At 46.5% G+C, this 21,742-nt stretch overlaps 1 protein-coding gene and 1 pseudogene across 1 annotated transcript in view; both read right to left on the bottom strand.

Moving 5' to 3' along the window:
• The window catches only part of Tmem132c (transmembrane protein 132C), a 303,666-nt gene that overhangs the window by 144,260 nt on the left and 137,664 nt on the right, over positions 1-21,742 (bottom strand). The window lies entirely within an intron of this gene.
• LOC143437821 (large ribosomal subunit protein uL23 pseudogene) lies at positions 18,183-18,659 on the bottom strand (annotated as a pseudogene).

Here is a 21,742-nt window from a genome sequence, read left to right as displayed (position 1 = left end):
TATTTTCAAAGACATGGTCTCTCAGTGAACCCAGAGCTCGTCAAGTAGGCTAAGCTGGTTGGCTATCAAGACCCCCAAATCCTCCTGCATCTGCCTTCCCATGCCTGGATGTACAAGTGCACACCACAAACCTAGCTTTTATGTGGGTGCTGGGGACCTGAACTCAACTTCACTTGCTTACACAGCAAGCACTTTACCAACAGGGCAATGTCCCCAGCCCAACCTTGGAGTTTCTGAGAAAGGCCATTCCTAGACTTGTCAGACCCAGCAATTCGTGTTTAACTCAGGGGGCTATGAAGCCCTTCAGGAGACTTGGATACCATTACAGTTTAGAAAACACAGCTGTGGAGTTCTAGGACAGGATGGTGCACCTAGGACCCGAGCTGTCAATTGAGCTCATAGTCAACAGGAAGAAGGCCTTTCAAGACAATGGAGCCTAGAGGGAGATGAGTGATGACCTCCCAAAAATGTGCCTGTATCTAGAAACTGAGATGTGGTTGCATTTGGAAAGAACATTTTTTTTTTTTTTTTTTTTTTGGATGTCATCAAAGATCTTGGAAAGGACTGGGTCTGCAAGGTCCTCACACCACTGACAGATCCCTTCTAAAAGCACGGGGCCAGGACAAGAGGAGACAGAATGTCTGCAGCCAGTGGAGACTGGGGAAGGTAAAGGAACCACTCCCCCGATCTTCTAGAAAATTCTAAAGCTCTCATCACCTTGACTTGGGGATTCTGGCTTCTAGACTTTTGAGGCAATTCATTTTGGTGTTTTAACCTGTGATGGTCCACTTGACAGGATCGAGAATCACCATAGAAACCAGTCTCTGAGGGATAACTGTGGAGGGTTATCTAGACTAGGTTAATTGAAGTTGGAAGACCCCACGTAAATGTGTGCAGTAACATCTCAAAGGCTGGGATTCAGGGCTGCATATAAAGGAGACAGTGACCTGAGCATCAGCATCCATCTCTCTCTGCTTCCTGACTATGGATGTCATGTGACCAGTTGCCCCATACACCTGCTGTCATGCCTTCCCCCCCATGATGAACTTTGTCCTCAAACTGTGAGCCACAGATTCCTTAAGTTTCTCTTGTCGGAGTATTTTATCACAGCAGCAGGGAATAAACACATGCCATCTAGGGTAGTTGGATAGAGCCATCCTGGGCAAATAAACCCATGGCCTGGCCTTTCATATAGGTGGACTCCTGGTCTCAAGATGTCAAAGAAGAAAAAGTAGCCTTTCCTCAAGCAAGGGATTCTGGGTAGAAAGTGTACTCATAAGGTCAAGGTGTGTGGAAGAGCATGGCCTAGCCTCCTTCTCCCGGATCTGTCCAGTGTTGGCCCTTAGGTGCTCCAGTCCTTGGCTACTCCTTTTACAGTCCAGGTTTGAGACCAAGGCCTTTCTGGAAAGTCTTCTGTGAGTCTGGCCACTGGGTCCTCAGTGGATCTAGCCAGAATTTACCTTTTAGCATATGGGAATCTTTACTACTCAGTTCTGAGCCATCCTGGGGGCTTTTCTGGAGCCACTATGGATATCATATCTGCTTGAGAGTCACAGCTTCACTTGCAGCACACACAGCCAACATGAGAAACAATTTACCAATGGCTGCTGGACACAGGAGCTGTCGCTGCTGCTTTGCATACTGTACCGCAACTCTCGACTGGGGCACAGGCAAAACCAATTGCACAGGGGCACACACAAAAAAAAAAAAAAAAAAAAAAAAAAAAAAAAAAAAAAAAAAAAAGAAGAAGAAGAAGAAGAAAGTTTCAACCCAGAGAACCGGGTGCATCCCTGCATAAGAGACCATCAAGAACCCAAGGCGTCCTGTGGTAACTGTGCTCTGTTTAACATCAGTTTTCTGAATGCAGCCCTTTCTGACCAAGAAGGGCCAGCATCGCATACCACACAGCGTGACGGGACACAGAAGGAAGACAGGCTGTGATGTAGCCACCATCACCATCAAGGGAACAGATGGAGGTGGGTGGGGCTTCTGATAGGACTTTAATCCTATGAAATCCTATAGGTTCTGGGGCTTGATCCCAGAGCCTCACACGCTCCAGCAGAGCGCTCCACCGCTGAGCTGCTTCAAGCCCTGTTGTTCTTTGTATTTTTTATTTTCAGGGTAGCCTCTCAATATCTTAGAAAGGCCCCAAGATTCGTTCTGTTGCCCAGGGAGACCCTAAGCTGATATTGCCTTCCCTCAGCCTTCCAAGAAGCTGGAATCACAGGCCTATCTCACAGGGCCTGGCTGCTTTGAAATCTTACGTTATTAACTTATGTTTCCAAATATCCGTTTAAAAATCATTTGACTCGGCAGCACAAGGGTGAGGGAACACTATCTCACTGTTCTGAGAGAAATTCATTCCGTCTTCAACATGGCCCTACAAGGTCGGAATCCGTACTGGATATTCAGGTTTTACAGAGGAGAGGACCTAAGCACAGAGAGGTTAATAATGTCCCAGGGTAACACAGCCAGGACAGTGTTAGGGGTTGAGGTAATCTCCTAGGCCAGTGGTTCTCAACCTTCCCAACACTGAGATTCTTTAATACAGTTCCTTATGTTGTGGTGACCCCCAACCATAGAATTATTTTTATTGCTATATCACAAATGTAAATATTTGATCTGCAGGATATCTGACATGTGACCCCTGTGAAAGGAGTCACCATTCACAGACTGAGAACCGCTGTCCTTGGCCAGTTGACCCCGGCTCTGTGTATCCAATACTGCGCTTTGAAATGCTGCCTTCACTAACTCTCCTTTTCTAGTTCAAACCCCTCTAGCAGAGACCTTTTCAAACTCTTATGTCCCACAATGATATTCAAACTCTTTTTGGAAGTTACGCTCCAGGCCAGAGACCAGACTTAACAGCCTTCCTTTTTTGCTCAAAAGATGAAAGTCTGAGATTCTGACCTGTCTGCATTTTTTTTTCTTTCAGCTGGAAGTAGGGTCATCTAAGCCTTCAAATTTACAAGCAAATCTCATTGTAGCTAACACCACAATACAGGGAGGGTATTGACAGGAGGATTCGCCTCTCCCACCTGGCCTGGGACGAGCTGAAGTGTCTGCTGATATCTTTGAAAGTCAGAAGGAGGGGAAGCTGGGTCTGGAGAGATGGCTCTGATGTTAAGAATGTATCCTGCTTTTGGAGAGGACCCGGGTTCAGTTGCCAGCATCCACACTGGCCAGGTAGTTTTACCGTGACTTGTAACTCTAGTTTCAGGGGCTCTAACACCTTCTGCTTATCTCTGTGGGCAAATACACTCAAACTTACACAGATGTACACACACACACACACACACACACACACACACACACACACACACACTAGTCAATCAATTATTTTTAAAGAGCTAGGGGAAGTAGAGATGTCTGGAGCATTTAGTGGGGAAAGAATAGAGATGCTGTTAAAACCTTTGTGTTACACAGGACCCTCATCTACTGAGCTAGCTTGATAACTCCTGGCTCATAGACTTTCCTGCTATATGGTATCTCACAGAAAATCTTAAGAGTTGGGGAAGACCCATGTTCAGGACAGAGGTCCTCAAACCATTCCCCCAGCCCAGGCTCCCTGTGATCATTGTAACTAAAAAAATTACCAGAACACAGCATACTCGTGTTCTTGCATTGCAGATGGCATAGTAGGATGATCGTAGCAAAGGCGCCTTGGCCCGCAGAGATGGGGGTGTTTACTTTAGAGTTGTTTACACTAAGAAGTGCAACCGGACCATGTGCCCCTGGAACTACAAAAGCATTCCTTCTGCACTGAATATTCAGCTTAGCCTCTAGGAGAGGGTTGCTCAGCTCCTGTGGCTTGTGGTGTGTGTGGGATCTGATCCGCTCAGCTCTGCACACGGGACTGATTTGGTGGAATGCTTGTTGTATTGTTGCTATGTCCCAATACCTGACAGAAGGTTACTTAAGGGAGGATGCTTTACTCTGGCTTACAATGTGAGGGAATGCATCCTGACGTGGAGGGCAAGGTACCACAGTGGATCAGGAACAGGACATCTGGTCACGCGACGTCACTAGTCTAAAAACAGGAAGTAGAGCTGAGGCATAAGACCCCAAAGCTCACTCTCAGCAACCAGTTTCCTCCAGTCTTTCCACCACTTAAAGCTCACACAACCTCCTCAAACGGAGCCATCAGCTGGGGACCAGTTGTTCAGTCACAGGAGCCTATAGGGACCTTCCACATTTAAAGCACAACACTGATTAACCTATCTTCTTCGGCATCCCGCACATTTTCTTTCCAAATTAGAAATGGCCAACACCAGGAATATTAGAAAGATGGGTGTCTAGCAAGTCATTAGATGTTCCTTCTGCACTGGCCTCAGTAGACTACAGGGAGGTCAGTAGGCACCGCTGAAGCTGGTCCCGAGACTACAGAAGGTCACAGGGAAGGGCAATGGCAGTAGCTTGGGGTCAGAAGTTGCCAGGGAGAACTCGTCCATCATGACAGAGGAGTGGACAGTCAGCATCCTTTCTCGGCGTCAGCGGCTGACCCTTCTTATTCTTACCATTTGTCAAAACTGAAAACGCGTGGCTGTGTGCCAGCCTGGCATCTTGCCCACGTGCGATTCACTGCGGTCTCTTAGAAGCTGCTCTGCTTGGAGTGTGTGTGTGTGTGTGTGTGGGGGTGATTTCAAAGCAGGGTTCCTTCAATAGAGCTCGTGGGCCCTGAGTGAGCTTGAAAAGTCAACTCAGCCACTCTCAAGCTGCCTTTTGTTAACTCACAAAGAAGACACACAAAGGGCCAGTTCAGAGCGCCAAAGTAAATATGCGCTCGAGAAGCTTTCAGATATAAACATACTCACACACATACATGTATGTGTGTATAGATGTGCACACTCACCTGACAGACACATATGTAAATGGATGTTGCAAGATCTGTTGGCTAACATGTGTGCACAGCGTCTGAGTTATGCCATAGTGTGTTTCTGCAAGTGAGGGCAGAGGCTGAAACTATTGTATTAGTCATTTTCCTAGTTGCTTTAATTTACTGAAGCAATTTAAGGAGGGAAGGTTTTATTCTGGCTTACAGGCCAATAAAAGAAGTCCATCATGGTGGGAACAGCTCGGCAGCTGGTTACATTGTATCCACAGTCAGGAAGCAGAGGGCGATGATCGCTTGTTGTGATGCCTATTGTTAATTGGTTGTGATAGCGACTTGTCAACTTGACAGGACCTAAGATCAGCTGGGAGATGGGCCTCTGGCCATGTCTTTGGGAGAATACCTTGACTACCTTTGTTGAAATGGGAAGGTACATCTCAACTGGGGGCAGAGCCATGCCACAGGCAGAAGATTCTGGATTGTATACATGGAGTTAAGGGAACTAGCTGAGCTGCACATCTGTGTCCACTGCTGTCTGCTTCTTGACTACAGAAGTGTTGTGAGCAGTGCCCTGAAGCTCCCACAGCTGGGCCAACCCTGTAAACGGGACTGTGAGCCAGGGTAAATCCTTTCTTCCTTACGTTGCTTTTCTTAAGTATTTCATCACAGTACCGGTTAAAGATAACAAGATGCTTGCACCCAGGTTCTCTTTCTTCCCTTTCCTGCAGCGACGGATTCCAGTCCGTGGAATGATACACTCCAGCTTTAGAGTGGGCTTTCCCATCTCAATCAACCTAATCTAGAAACTCCCAGAGAGATTTGCCACACTGTGGTGATTCTAGATCCTGCTGAATTGGCACTCAGTTTAAACCATCACACCTGTTTTGATGGTACTGACATCATCTGAGACCCCCACATTTAGCCAAACAAGGTAAACCAGCTGGCTAGGGAGCCCCAGAGTTCACGTTGTCTTCACCTCCCCACCACCGGGGTTAAAATGCATTCAGCCACATTGTGTGGGTTCTGGCAATGAAGCTCACGGAGCCTCATACATACACCAGCACTGACTGGTTTATCCCTCAAGTCCTGATTCTTCCACACACTCACCTCTGCAGTCACCCACAGATTATTCAGCCGAACAACAAAGGTCCTCGTCCCATGATCCCCACGCAGAGGCCAAACCCACTCCATTTTGTCAGAGCATCCCTCGGCCCCGCATCCAAACCCAACTCTTGCTACTGAGAGATTTTCTGAGGCCAACGTGGACCAGATTCAACGCAGCCCACAGACTCGCAATGAACGGAAAGGAAAGCAGAAGGAAACAAAACTTAGCTTCCCCGGCTGGCAATCATTCGGAACAATCGGCTTCTGATTAGCCGCCTCGTTAAAGCATAAACTTGTTTAATTCAATCATTGAAGCAATAGCCCAAGCCAACACAGCCATTATCACAGGAAACTCCGTAATGCTCACTCTCTGTGAGACATGACAATTTGGCATCTTTATTAAGGATACAGATCTCTCACTGGTGTGGAGAACTCTACAGCAGCTGTGGTCCTTCCATTATCTCTGTAAACAAGTGGCCTCTTTCTAAAGCAACGAGGGAAGAGAACACCTAACACTCCCCGAGAGTGAGATGGTCCAATTCCCATTAGCTTGCAAGGATGATTTTGTATTTAATTTTTTTCAAGTATGTGTATGATGTGTTGGGGGAGAGGAGTAATGTGTATATACATGCAATGCCTGCAGAGCCCAGAAGAGGGCTCTGGATCCCCTGGAACTGGAATTACAGACAGTTGTGAGCTGCTCAATGTGGGTGCTGGGAACTGAACTTGGGTCCTCTGCAAGAGCAGTATATTCTCTTAGCAACTGAACTGTCTCTCTAGCACTAGGGAGGAGTTTCAAATTACCAATCTGTTTTATGCTAATGGACATGTAACTTTTAATTTTTTTCAAATCCTACTTTTAGTGATGGTTCTTAAATGCTTTAACCTTCCTTGTAACCCACCACCCACCAGAGGTAGTGGGAAAGAAAGGATACGAGGGAAGTGGATCTGTTTAGAAAGGTTCTTTGGAGCAACTCCTGTCTGTGTTGTCAGGAAATCGGCAGTTCATTTCACAGGTTAGCGGGTGGCGGTAGCTTGATCCACTTGCAAACACTTCTTGGATACACCAGCAGTCCAGTTCGGTAGAGTCAGGTTAGCAACAGCGGTGACACCACCTAGCAGAGACAGCCAGGCCTCAGCCTTGGCTTGAGTCAACAGGAGGGACCCAGAGGAGCACCTGGAGGAGTTCTCAATTGTGCCTCTCTCAGACAAGCGAGGATCATTGAAGACACCAGACCCACAAGCATTGCACAGCTAGCTGTACCAGCAAGCTACGCTCTGTCTTGGTCACTCCATGGAGTCCTATTTATACCCTTCAAACATCATGTGTCCTCCACGTGCCTTGCCTCAGCAGGGGTCTTGCCTCCACCTGCATCCAATCAGCCACAGAGTCCCAACAAAAGCAGCTCAACTACACAATGTAACGCGGACCAATACATGTGTGCTGTTAGCGAAGAATCCCTCAGCACGTGTCCTTTTGCGTGCTTGCTTTAGCAGAACATCCTGTCTCCTGTGTCTGCTTCAGTGAAACATTCCTTCAGGAGTCTGCCTTAGTCTTTCACCTGTGTCCACTTCAGGAAAACATTCCTTCATGTGTTTGCCCCAGCAAAACACCATCCAAGTCAACTGACTCTCTAAAGAACCCTTAGGTTTCCATTTCAGGTGGGGGTTTCCAGAGGCAGATGGGATGGAGGGCAGAGATGTCTAGGCATCTTGACCTTACAGATTCCTTACACCATCTTACCTTTACCCACAAACTTCTTCCTTACCATCTACGGGTCCTAGTCTCTTAAGTGCTGGCTCACAAGCTCTCCCCCAAGTCATCTTCTGGTTTCTCAGGATGAACAGTCCCTTCCACTAGCATCTTCTTATAAACCAGTTATGAACAGAATGGCTTGGGGATGCAGGCATGTAAACTCAGCAACCAGGAGGCGGAGGCAGAATGACCGCAGCTAAGTCAAGGCGGATGTACCTATCCAGAGGGTTCCAGATCAGATTTAGCTCCAGTGAGATTCTGTCTCAAAATATCAAAACATTAAAAAAAAAAATCTGAGGGGCTGGAGAGATGGCTCAGCGGTTAAGAGCACTGACTGCTCTTCCGGAGGTCCTGAGTTCAATTCCCAGCAACCACATGGTGGCTCACAACCATCTGTAATGGGATCTGATGTGCTCTTCTGGTGTGTCTGAAGACAGCGACAGTGTACTTATATACATGAAATAAATAAATCTTTAAAAGAAGATCTGAGATGTATTATTCCTTATAGACCTTTACACCGACTTTCAATTCTTAAACTATAATACCAGATGGTCTTTCTGAGTAGACGCTGGAGGTTCCATACACATTGTGCTAAATCACATCGTTCTCTGCCTGTCTCTTGATGCCATCACACTCTCCCAGTCACCTCCCCATGTCCACAGACACACCTCCTCCTGATCCAAGTGACCATGGTCTGGCAGCTGAAACCCAGCAGCTGGCAAGAGACATGGGTGTCTGATGCATTTCGCGTGTGGGTTTTCTGGGGGGTTTGCATCTTCATACAGGAACATGCGAATGGCAACTGTGGGGTATGATTTTGGCCTGAGGGACTTTTGCACGCTCACACCACACCCCTGGTGCTTATGGGAGGAGCACGGGTCCAGAGTCTGAGGAGCTAGAAATCCCGAATCGTTCCCACCATGAACACAGCAGAGGGCAGAGCCTTCTGGCATCACCTCAGCCTCGGTGGCCTCCAGCATTGCAGATGTGGCCACCGAGAGCTGGCTCTGTGAAGGAGGAGGAGAATCTGCCCTCAGAGGGCAGAAGGAATCCATAGGATGGAGATGCAGAAATTCAATTAAGCCAAGGTATCAGAGAAGAGAGAGAAAGTCACAGGGAAGACAATGACGGAAGTGTAGGTGAACCAGGGAGCCTTGGAAAGCCACGGGTGTCTGTGTCTTCCACTTTCCCTGCTATGCCTCTGTCTCTGTCTTCTCTCATCCTTCCTGTACGTGCCTCTGAAAAGGTGAGTTCTTCTCATTCACTAATTTACACATGAACCTTTAGGTGTCAGGGAACCCATTGCTCTAAGCCCTCCAGCCCCGAGGTCCCGGTCAGCTTTAACTATCAACTCAACCTAGCCTAGCACAATAGTTCTCAACCTTCCTAATGCTGTGGCCCCTTAATACAATTCCTCATGTCGTAGTGACTCCCCCCCCCAACCATAAAATTATTCTCATTGCCACTTCATGACTGTAATTTGGCTACTGTTATGAAACATAACATAAATGTCCGATATTTCCGACGGTCGTAAGTGACCCCCGCGAAACGGTCGGTTGATCCCCCAAAGGGATTGTGAGAAGGGAGTCTCTATAGAGGGATGGTCCAGGTCAGACAGGCTTGTCTAGAGCCGGGTGGGGGTAGTTCTTAATTAATGATTGATCGGGGGGGGGTAGTTAGGCAAATGGTCCTAGCCTGTATAAGCGAGCTAAGCTTATGCCTGTGAGTGAACCAGGAAGCCACACCTCTCCGTGGTTTTGGCTTCCAGTTCTTGTCTCAGCTCCTGCCCTGCCTTTCCTCCATGCTGGACTGTAACCTAGAAGCTGAAATAAACCCTTTTTTCCCTGAGTTGCTTCTGGTCAGAGTAGTTTTGTTGTTGTTACTTTGTTTTGCTTTTGTTTTTGTTTTTCAAGACAGGGTTTCTCTGTGTGGCTCTGGCTCATTCTGGAACTCATTCTGTAGACCAGGCTGGCCTTGGACTTAAGAGATCTGCCTGCCTCTGCTTAGGGTGAGGTTTTTTTTTTGTTTGTTTTTTTAATCATAGAATTAGAAAAGGAGAGCCAGGTAGAACACCTGCCTAAGGAACCTGGGAGCCTAGGCAGGTCCAGTCACCAACATAGAATCATATAGGAGTCAACGGTCAGACTATGCTGCACACAAGGATGGGAGACCACTATAGAACACTCGGGGTGGGGGGAGGCTGGAGGGCAGCCATGTAAAAGGGTGTCCCTGCCTCAGGTAAGGATGTAAATATCTTTCCTGAGGAGCCTCGGAAGCAATATTCACTGCATAAGATGCATTTGCAACTTCATAGCTATCAGCTTGAGAGATCTGGGCAGTCGTGGTCAGTTGTGACATAAGTGGAAAAAAAACTCAACCCAATGGACCGCACGGATTATTGATTATGGAGATGATGGTCCACACAGTCCCATCTGCCTTGTAAGAATGGTGGAGATAGCCATCCACAGGGTCCTGTTTCTTCTCCCCTTGGTGCATCTTGTCCCTGGGAGACACTGTCTAGCCTGTATTACCTGTATTACCTGGCAATGTTTGCCATAGGGGATAGGCTGCCATTAAGCAAGCAGAGTAGTGTGTCAGTCAGCACAGAATCCGTTTAGGGCCATTGTTGGCCTGTACCAGCTCTAGGCGGGTTCCTTCCTTTCCTGCCGAAGTGTCTATCTGATTTAGGGCAGCGCTAGCCCCTGGCAAGAGCACATGTCACAGTGTTCCTGGTTAGGTATGATGAATGCTCACTTAACGTTCACATCTCAGACTAGAGGAGGCATGTAGTCACAGAGTGGGTGTCCTGAACATGGTCACCGGTCACTTGAAAGTCTAGACAGGCTGTACATGGAATGTTCTGCCTCGAGATCAGTGTCTCTGCATCCAGATATTGGTCAGGGAAGAGAGAGCGAGGAGGAGACACAGGCTAGTCTGCAAGGAACACTGGGACCCCCTACTTCCAATGTATGCATCGCTGAGAAGTAACAGTCCATGGCTGGGCAGTGTCTCCCAGAGACAAGATGCCACAAGGACGGCCATCTCCATCATCATTCTGTAGGACCATTTTGACTCCCATCACTATGGGGATGAGGACCGCAGCACTAATCCTGCATGCACAGCTGTTGCTTAGAAGCAGAGGTTTTTCAGGAAGGTCCAGATGGGCAGATGCTCAGGAGTGGGTCATATAGCACTGTCAGGCATGTCTCACGTCCCTCGTGAACATCCATCGGACACCAGCGACAACCACATTGGGATGGCCAGGTGGAAACCAAACTCCTGTCCAAGCTGTTGTGATTTGGGTCTGTTGACTCTTGCTGCCCAAAGCATTTTGTTCCCGAGAGTAGAAACCGAGTCATGGTTGCCTTTCTTCTCTCCCTCCATGCCTTCAACATATTTTGCTCTTTGATAAGATGTGCCTAGCTGGGACCTTATCTCCTGTCCGTCTTCACATAGCCCCAGATATCGCCCACCATCCTTATTCTTCTTGTCTCTTACTTGCAGAAGCAGAAGCTGTTGACAACCTAGTCCAAAGTAATCAACCTCACAGCCCTGTTCTTGGATTCCTTACGGGCACCTGAAGTGATTTTCTCCCTTTTCATTTTGCTCAAGTGCATGCATGCTGGCATATATGCATCTGTGTCTGCATATATGTGGGTGAGTGCATGCGCATGCATATGCATGTCTGTCTGTCTGTCTGTCTTTCTGTTCATCCTATATAGAGTTTTGAGACCACTCAGAGGACTTTAAAATATCTTTATCTGGGGGTATGTATGCACATATCAGTAGCCACAAATCTCATTTTTGGTTTGTTCATTTTTCTCTCCCCAGCCCGGAATTTCATGTTCCCTGACTGGCCTCTTGGGTCCCCTGACTGAGGGAAATCAGAACATGAAGAAAAGATTTTAGAATTCCAGTAGCACCTCTCTCTTCTCTCTCTCTCTCTCTCTCTCTCTCTCTCTCTCTCTCTCTCTCTCTCTCTCTCTCTCTTTCCAATTAACAGCTGCCGGGAGCAAACTTTCTGAGGTGAAACACATTCAGAGAAGCTAAACGGCTTTTTAATTTGGGTCACCCACAAGGTCAGCGGTAGAACTGTGTTATTGTTATTTTTTTTCTCTCCCCAAACATGCCTTCATTAACTTTCTTTGAAGAACCGGTACAAAGAAGTCCTGAGCTTTTTGATGAACACATTTCCTCTCCTTAGTTACCGGTTTCAAATGAAGCCATCGCCCCAGGCCTGAGCAAGCAGGGCGCCCTTGTCTGCGACTGTCCCGAGCTCCTTGGCTGGGTCTTGTCAAGCTTACAGCTCAAGAGTTGCTGGCCAGACAGACACAGAGAGGGGTTGACTTTCCTGGGGTTGCAGCCTGGGCTGAGTGGGCAGGACAGCTAGCCCAGTGATCCACTTCAGCAGAGGAGACCCATAGTCACATTTCTGTCCTCTCCATCTTCTTCTCTGGTTGTGATTGCCTCCGTAGCTGTTCAGTGAGGTTTTGCCAGGACTCACTGATGCAGCTTGGATTCCCAGGGGAGGGTGAGATGCTCCTGTCAGGTAAGGTGATCGATCTACTGTGATTGGTTCAGAAATAGTCACCTGGTACCAGATGGGCCAGGCACACCTGGCCATGACTTTGAATTCACTTGTGACGTTTCTGGATTTGCTGGTTGGAAGAGAGGTTGCCTGAGAAAGAAGTCGTCAAACAGAAGAGAACATGCCTTGCTGGCATATGCCTTTAATCTCTGTACTCTGGAGGTGAATGGAGAATCTCTATGAATCAAGTCTATCTTGGTCTATAGGGAAAGTTCTGGGCCAACCAGATCACACACAACCACAATCATACACACACACACACACACACACACACACACACACACACACACGGGGGTGGGGGGGCAGTGGGGCCAGAGATGAATAGAACTCAGCCATGTCACCCACTTCACCCTAATCCAGCATGCCTGAGCTATGTGCTTTGACTTTCCAGTTAGAGAAGCCGTTTTCTTTCAGGTTCCATGATCTGATTTGAGTTTCTCCACCCATCAGGGAAGTAGTCCTAGCTATCATACCCCCCAAGCAAGACGGTTCTGAATTCAATGTTGAATCGGGACTTGGTCACCTCTAAAGTTCTGAAGTTCCAACCAGGATCTGGCCGCCATCTGGGACTGCACATGCTCCTTTCTTGGAGTCCTTGGTCTTATTTTTAGCACTTGCTAGGGACATTCAGGCACGCTGACAACCCATCCTATTCATATTGAGAGAGAATTCACCACCACCTAACAACCTGGACTTTCTATTGTTTCTATTTCAGCCAGTGACATCAGCCATACCTGCCTGGGACAACCATGCTAAGCCAGTGGTTCTCAACCTGTGGGTCGTGACCCCTTGTGGGGGTGTGTGTGTCACATACCAGATAGCCTGCACATCAGGATTTATATTATGATTGTGTTTCTGTTATGATTCCTAACAGTAGCAAAATAATAAAGTAGCAACACAATAATGTTATGGTTGGGGGCCACCAAAACCTGCTCTAAACTAACAGTCACAAAAATATCTAATGGCCCACAGCCAAGAACAGAGGCTTTATCTAGAATCCTCCCATTGCAAACGCAGAGGCCTAATTCAGTCCTATGGGCCACAAATAGTCTTAAATTATCTATCTTCCTTGGAGCCTATGAGTCAAGAACCCACTGCAGCTGGATACATGGTGTGTATCTATTTTTCCCAGCCTGCCTTGCAGGTGGCTGCCTACACGTCATCACCCATTTGCGGTGGGCAACACAGGTGTCTTTGAGTTGCCCATGCTCCTGGAAATAATTCCAACATGCCCATCAATTCAGCAAGTTGGACTTGGATGAGCTGTTTCTTTGGTTTGGCACGGGAGCCACATATCCAGTGAAGAGATGTGAGTTTCCATTTTTTTTAAAAGGCATTTGTAATGAAACCCCCATGCAGTGAAAAGCCAACACAATTCTGCACACCTCTGGATCTTATAAAAGAAAGCCAGAAAATGGAGGCGGCGGATATGCCGTGTGTTTCCATTGCCGTTATTTTTGCTGTTATGACAGTGATTATAATATACACTCTTGAGGATATTCATGATGGATATATATAATACATGGCGATTACATCTCCTAACACGCATATCCAGCGACAAATGCTGTTACCGTGATAAACAGCATAATAAACTCGGGGAAGAAAGGGTTTATTTAGCTTAAACTTCTATATCACTGCTCATTACAGAAGAAATCAGAGTAGGAAATCAAGGGAGAAACCTGGAGGCAGGAACTGATGCAGAGGCCATGGAGGGGTGCTGCTTACTGGCTTGCTCCTCATGGCTTGTTCAGAGTGCTTTCTTATAATACCCAGGACCACCAGCGCAGGGGTAGCTCCACTCACAGTGCACTGACTCCTTCCCCATCAATCATCAATCATGAAGAAAGCCACCGTAGACATACCCAGAGGCTGATATGATGGTGGTACCTCAAGTCTAAACCCTAGTTCTCTACTAAAAAGCCACATGAGTGTTTACTACTCACCAAGGCCCAGTTTCATCCTTAGTAAATTTTACACGTGTCACTAGAAACCCTGAAACCCCAGAAGACTCTATTTTTAACATTGCTATGAAGAGGTTTAAGCACTGGAGCCTTGCTGGTGAGTGCCATGGAACAGCACCACCAAAGACAGCTTGGCATTACCTTTAAAATGTACTCCCTTGTCACGTGACAGACATTTGATTTCAATTTAAACAGAGCCATGCGTATGGATATTCACCATAGCTGCCAGGCTCTATAGCAGAAGCCAGAGGTCTCCAAAAGAGTGGCCAACCAATGGTGGTCTCTTCCACCACCGGAAAGAGCTGAGCAGAAGAAAGGCTCAAGATGTTGAGACTGCTGAATGAACTATGTCTCCCCATGACACACAGCTAAAGAACTAGTTACACAGAACCTCACAGGGGAGCCCTTTTGCATGAAGTAAAGGAGTGAGGAGACCAGAGGGGACAGGTGTTGCAGTATCAGTGGCCTCTGCCTGGAACAGACAAGGTTCCCTGGGAAAGACACACGAAGGATGTATCTGGGGGGTAAAGAAATTGTCTCTACAGTAGTGAGTAGAATGGATGTCAATATATATATCAAAAAGTGTTCAGTCCTGTGCATATTAATTTAAGTGATATTAATCTTAAAAAGAAAGAAAAGTGGGAAGGAAGGAAGGAAGGAAGGAAGGAAAAAGAAAAAGAAAAAAGAAAGAAAGGAAGAGAAGGAAAGAAGGAAGGAAGGAAAAAGAGTCTGGAGAGATGGCTCAGTAATTAAAAACACAGAATGCTCTTCTAGGGGATCTTGGTTCAATTCCCAGCACCCAAATGGTAATTCTAGTTCTGGCTGATCCAATGCCTTTTTCTGACCTCCTTGGGTCTTCCAGGCACAAATGCAGGACACAGATGTACATGTGGACAAAACATTCTTGCATGTAATTTAAAATATATATAAAGCAAAAAAGAAAAGGGAGATGGAGGTTAGATAAGGTAAGATAAGGGAATAACAAAGGAAATTATTAAGTGCTTGAAAAGCCATTGGGATTTAGAGTCTCGGCCTCAGTCTTCTGCATGATTCCAGTGCTCTCTGAAGCAGTGTGCTGGTCCTGAGAGTGGACTCAGTATGCATGCTGTCTGTGTCCTTCTCATCCACGCTAGACACCATATTTAAATCTTGATTCCCCCTCCCACTCAGGCACATCCCAGAATTCTCAACAGCCTTGCTGACATGCCCTGCAAACTTATCAGAACCAACACATCCCCAGCCTGGAGTAGAAGCCAAAGTCCTCCACAGTCAAGATCAATACCCCAATCATGCCAGTTTAGCCAACACTCAGAACAAATCCATCCCAGATATTCACGGATTGAGCCATGGTAAACCCCATCGTGTAGCTGCTGACCCAGAGTCTGAGTTATATGGCTGGTCAGAACCCAGTGCCTGCAACCATCTCCCAAGGGCTGGCATCTACTGCTCCATCCCATCTCCACCATTTTCCTCTGGGATTATGGCTTTTATCACCCAGCTCTGAGTGTTCACAATCTGCCATTTATTAAAAGGCGGGGGGGGGGGGGTCCTGTGGACTTGTTCCCCCTCAGAACAAGAGCTTCTATGGGTCTTCTGCTATGAACACGAACAGTGCTTGGGGGCGGGGCCCCAGTCACACACCTCATCTCCACGGGGGTGGGGGGGAAAGAGTTCATCTCTTTTACTATGAATAAACCAGGGACTGTCTTTCCTGCTTACTGGTTCCCTTGCTGTTATGGAGGATCAGAGTATAACCTTGGTAACATGGTACCTGGACTCCCAGCCTGATCCCCAAAGCTAGGGAGGTGCCCACATCCACACCTCATACCTTTTTGCTTCTGTGGTTTCTTAAATGAACCATCACTATCGAGAATTTACATCCAGCTCTTAAGTGAAACTCAATTCAGGTGGCAGCCTGAGTCACTTCAGACCCACCTAATTGGACGCGACAGCCATGATTTATTTACTGTGGCTGTCTGTGCTTGGAGCCTTAATCGTATCTAACACTCATCTTATCGCAAGCCTGCTCGGAGGACCAAAAATTCAGATTTTTTTTCCTGACATCTCAAATCCCCAATAGTAGAGAGGAGAAAGTGGAAAACCATAAAGAGATTAAATTTGCTTTCGTTACGTAGCCCAGGTGTTTGTTTTTTATTGGTTGTGGTTAATTTAGATATTTAAAGATACGAGGAGGGAAGAAGTTAGTTTTGAATATCCTGGATCCAAAGAGATCCTACCTCTGATTTGCCATTTACTTTAAAAATGGGGGCTCGGTGAGTAAGAGTACTCTCATCACAAGCATGAAGATCGGAGTTCAAATCCCCAGCACCCATGTAAAAAGCTAGCCATGGCTGTGCATCTCCCGCATCCTCCACAGCCAGTGCTGTAGGAGGTAGAGACAGGAGGAGCTCTGGGGCTTGTTGTACATCAGTCAAGGTCAGTGAGAGAGTCTGTCTCAAGAAAATAAGGAGGAAGATGGTCAAACAGGGCACCCATGTCTTGCAAGCTGACCTGCATGCACATGTGTGCATACACCACACACAGAAAGAAACATATGAATGTATGTGTGCATATGTGCATGCAGGTGAAAATGCATGTGTCTGCTCACCTGTGTGTGTCAAGGAGGCAGGGGCCAGAAGTCAACCCTACTTAGTGTTCCTCAGGTCTACTTTGCTTTCTGGGATGGTTATTCTCACTGAGACCTGGGGCTTTAAGATTTGGCTAAGCCGAATGGTCAATGAGACCCAGGGATCTGTCTGTTTCCACTTTCCCAGGACTAGAATTATAAGAATGCACCAACACACATCATTTAAAAAATGTATTCATTTATTTTTATTTGTTTGTGTGTGGGGGGGGGGGGTGGGGGAGTTTATGCATACTGCTTTTGTGAAGTGCCCATGGAGGCCACAAGAGGGCACCAGACCTCATGGGACTGGAGTTACAGATGGTTGCGAGCTACCACGTGGGTGTAGAGAACCAAACCTGGGTCCCTTTTGAGAGCAGGCAGTGTCAAGAGGTAGGGTCCCCTTGCTTACATCCAGGATATCCAAACCTGACTTCTTCCCTCCTCGTATCCTTAACTGTCCAAATGTCTTAACTGCTGAGTGATTTCACAAACACACCCAACTTTCTGTGTGAGGTTTTTGGGAACTAACTTGTATTCTCATGCTTATACAGGGAACATTTCCCATTTCAGGTTCTACCCACCTGAGTCCCCAAATACGCTATTATTCCCTACTTACTTTTTATTATTTTTTAACTGTTCATTTTTAAGGCTAGCACACGAAATAGTGGGTTTCATCATGTGTCTTCATGCATGAGTCATTCTACTTAAGCACCTGCCTCTTTAATAGGTGCAAGTCACCAAGTACCAAGACCCAGCAAGGGACACACCAGGCTGTACATGCACTTACACCTGCCTCTCTACTGATAAACATTCAGTATTTCAAAGCCCTCATTTATTTATAACACGTTTACTGGACTCAGATCTATTTTAGACCAGATACTGAATGCTACAGATGCCAAGAGGCAATGAAGTTCTTATTGTCATTTGGTTCTACATTTAAAATAGAAAACCAGGTTTTCTTTTAATTACCTTGACCTATACTCCTCCCTGCCATCAAGAAACATATGTTTCCCAGAAATATCATCTATAACTGTTGAATGCTTGGGAAACCATCATTGCACGCATGCATAATGTGTTCTAGCCCAGGACACTGGGCTTCCAACAGAATACTCAGAAAGACCTGAAGACATTTTAGAACATCAAAGCAAAGTTGTGGCAAGATGAACTAAATACAAATGGAGTCAGGGAAGAAGAAGAAAAGAATCCAAAGGCTTGCAAGGTGAGATGAATGAAGCACAGCTTGCCACTGGTATTTTCTTTTTTCTTTTTTTTTATGGTGAAAAAAAAGTGTTTATTTAGAATTAGTCATCTGGACTCAGCTTAGATGATCCCAATCTTGTTGGCAACATCCAGAGCATCATAATCGGGAGCCAATCAAACACACGCCTTCTTCTCTCCATCAGGCCTTATCAGGGTATTGACTTTGGCCACATCAATGTCATAGAGTTTCTTCACGGCCTGTTTGATCTGGTGCTTGTTGGCCTTGACATCCATGATGAACACAAGCGTGTTGTTGTCCTCTATTTTCTTCATGGCTGACTCAGTGGTCAGTGGGAATTTGATGATGGCATAGTGGTCAAGCTTGTTTCTCCTGGGCGCACTTTTCCGAGGATATTTTGGCTGCCTCCGGAGCCCCAGTGTCTTGGGATGCCTGAAGGTGGGTGACGTTTGGATCTTCTTCTTTTTGTGGCTGTGGACTCCTTTCAGCACTGCCTTCTTAGCTTTCAAGGCCTTTGCCTTGGCTTCGGCTTGGGGGGGGGGGCAGGAGCTTCCTTCTCCGCTTTCAGTGCCATCTTGGCAAAAAGCGCCACTGGTATTTTCAAAGACCAAACTTATGCCACACAAGGCAGAAGATGAACATTGGAGTCTGAGGCCAAATGCTGGAGAACTGAGCAAAGCCCCAACACTGAGCCATGGGCTAGTTCTTTTCAGGCTAGTTTCTCTTCCCTCTCTCTAATGTCAGAGGAGTTCTCTGTCAAAGTACATTTGTTGAGCTGACAGTAGTGTGTCCAACCTAGTTGTTCTGATGAATAAAGGGCTGGAGAGATGGCTCAGTTAGTAAAGTCGGTGTCCTGAATGCATGATGACCAGAGGTAGATTCTTAGAAACCATCTAAAAACCTGTGTCTGTAATCCCAGATATGGGGAGCTAGACACAGAGGGATCCTTGAACACCTCTACCAAGCAATGTATATGAATTGGTGAGCTCCAGGCCAGTGAGAGAGTCTGATTAAAAAAAAGAAAAAAAAAAAAAAGAAAAAAAGACAAGGAGGGGAACAAATGAGAAAGATACTCCATGTCAATCTCTGGCCTCCACATGCACACATTCACACATGCATGTGCACCCATATGCAAACATGTACACACACACACCATCAAAAGGCAAATAGCTCAATGGTTTCAGATTTGATTGAACCTAGAGACCCAATCGACTATCCAGAACTCAGTCAGCTTCCTGATTTTTGGCCCCTCGTATCACGTCCAGATTAAGGTCTCCTGAGCATAGATGGCTCCTGAATTCTGAGTGTCAAAGGCAGACATGGTAACACCCAGAGAGAGAATGAGGATCCATGACTCATATGACCAGTGTTCAGTCTTACATCAACTGGTGGTGAAGTGGATAGAATTGCCATCGGATCCCTCATGGTAAAATTATCCTGCAGCCCCAAGTTCTCTGATGTCCCTTCCTTGAGCATGATTGTCTATGTCACTCTCTATGACTATAGGTGGCTTATTTCATCCAGTAGAGAATGGTAACAAGTAAGTCTGTGTATCCCAGCACTGAGTCTGAAGATAGCCTATTGTAAGGCTTTGGGGGAAGGCAAGAGCTATGTTAAGAATACTCCCAGAGGCTGCCTTATTAGCTTGACCATGTGGACCATAGTCACTGCGGTGAAGCCAAGGCTTCAGCCCAGTTGGCATCAACTCCAGCCATGCCGGTGTACCGGCTTGGAGGACTTGCCTATGAAGACTCTCTGAAAACGTCAACCCTCACCAACATCTCTACATGCTAACACAAGATCTGGAGTGAAAACTGCTCAGCCATGCCTTGCCTGTGACCAATAGCAAGACAAGAGGAAGTGATAAGCCTACATTATAGGGTAATTTCCATGCAGCAGTGGCAGGGAAAATCCCAATTATATTAGCTCCCAGAGCTGGTGCGGGACTGATGTTCTGTGAGGCATGTGTACGAGGGAGAAGGAATCAGTTCAGTGGACTGCACTTAAAACAGAGGGGCAGATGCCAGGCAGGCAGCTCCAGTCTTTCCCAAAGCGTTGAAACATTCAGTCTATTACCCTGAGAATTAGTATATGCAAAGCGTTAAGCATAATGGGTGTCATAAAGTAAGGATGTGACAACTGGCAGTTATTCCTATTATCATTTCATGTGCAGATTAAGTTTCACATATACCATGCCAAGCAGGTCACAAGTAAAAGCTGGTTATCTCATTTCCGTCCTTGGTGATCTAGATGAGAAAAAAAAAATCTGCAGAGGCCAAGATAAATCTTCATGGAAATAAAAATCTTCATGGGGGCTAGGGAGATGGCGTGGTTGGTGAAGTGTTTGCTGTACAAGCCCAAGGTTCTGTGTTCCATCCCCAGGACCCATTGTAGATCAAGCATGGTAGCATACACTTTTAATCCCCGAACTCAGGAGGTAGAGGCATGTGGGTCTCTTGTCAGTTTGAGGCCAGCCTGGTCTACATAGTGAGTTCCAAGCCAGCCAAAGCTACAGAGCCAGACCTTCCCATCTCAAAACACAACAGAAAATGACCCCATCATTCATAGTGACACACATCCATAATCCCAGCAGGAGATCTGGATGCAGAGGGAATCCTGCGGCTGCTGCTCAGCTAGTCTAGCTAAATTAGTGAGATCTGGGTTCAGGGAGAGTCTCCGTCTTAAAAAAGTAAGCCAGAGAGTGTATGATATAGGAAATCACGTGACATTGACATTTAGCCTCTACATGCATGCACATACATGAACGTATATACATACATCACATAAAAAACAATTGAACACAGCTCCTACAGTTGGGTATTTGCCTGACTGCATTGTGCTTTTGTTTCTTCCCCTTCCTAACCCTGATCCTAGGATGTCTTCTATGTCAAGGTGGTCTCTCTCAGTCAACAGTGTTAGCAAACTCAGGTCCTAAAGGGCTGAGCCTCTTAGCTTTCTATAGATGTCCACAGAATTCCATTCTTCTTCATGCAATCCAAGAACTGCTTACCACTCGAGGCATCCCCTCCTCCTCCTCCTCTTCATCCTCCCCTTCTTCTTCCTCCTCTTCCTCTCCCCCCTCTTCCTCCTCTTTTTCCTCCTCCTTCTCCCTTTTTTCTCTCTGTCTCTGTCTCTGTCTGTCTCTGTCTCTGTCTCTGTCTGTCTGTCTGTCTCTCTCTCTCTCTCTTTCTCTCTCTCTCTCTCTCTCACACACACACACACACACACACCCCACAAGCATCCTTTATCATTTCCCCATTTACCTCCCACTCTACTAAGCTGTAATTTGCTTCTAGTATCAAGGGTGGATGACTGGAGATTTATCAAAGATGGCTGCAGTCACCATTTTGAAAGTACCTTTGCCACAACTCCCATTAAGTATCAGCTGTGGGGGCTGGAGAGCTGACTCCATGGTTAAGAGCTCTTACTGCTCTTCCAGAGAACCTAGGTTTCCCAGCACCTCTCTGGGAGCTCACAACCATCTGTACCTTCAGTTCCAGGGAATGTAATGCCCTCTTCTGGCCCTCATGATCACCGCACGCATGTAACACATACATACACACAGGTCAAACACACATACACATAAAATAAAATAGAATACATCTTTAAAAAAAATCTAGAGTCAAATACTCCCTTCCTTGAGTAATGGCAGGCTCA

This window comes from Arvicanthis niloticus, chromosome 24 (assembly GCF_011762505.2).
Source record: "Arvicanthis niloticus isolate mArvNil1 chromosome 24, mArvNil1.pat.X, whole genome shotgun sequence".
Classification (NCBI taxonomy): domain Eukaryota; kingdom Metazoa; phylum Chordata; class Mammalia; order Rodentia; family Muridae; genus Arvicanthis; species Arvicanthis niloticus.
This window is presented reverse-complemented; position numbering and strand designations above follow the sequence as displayed.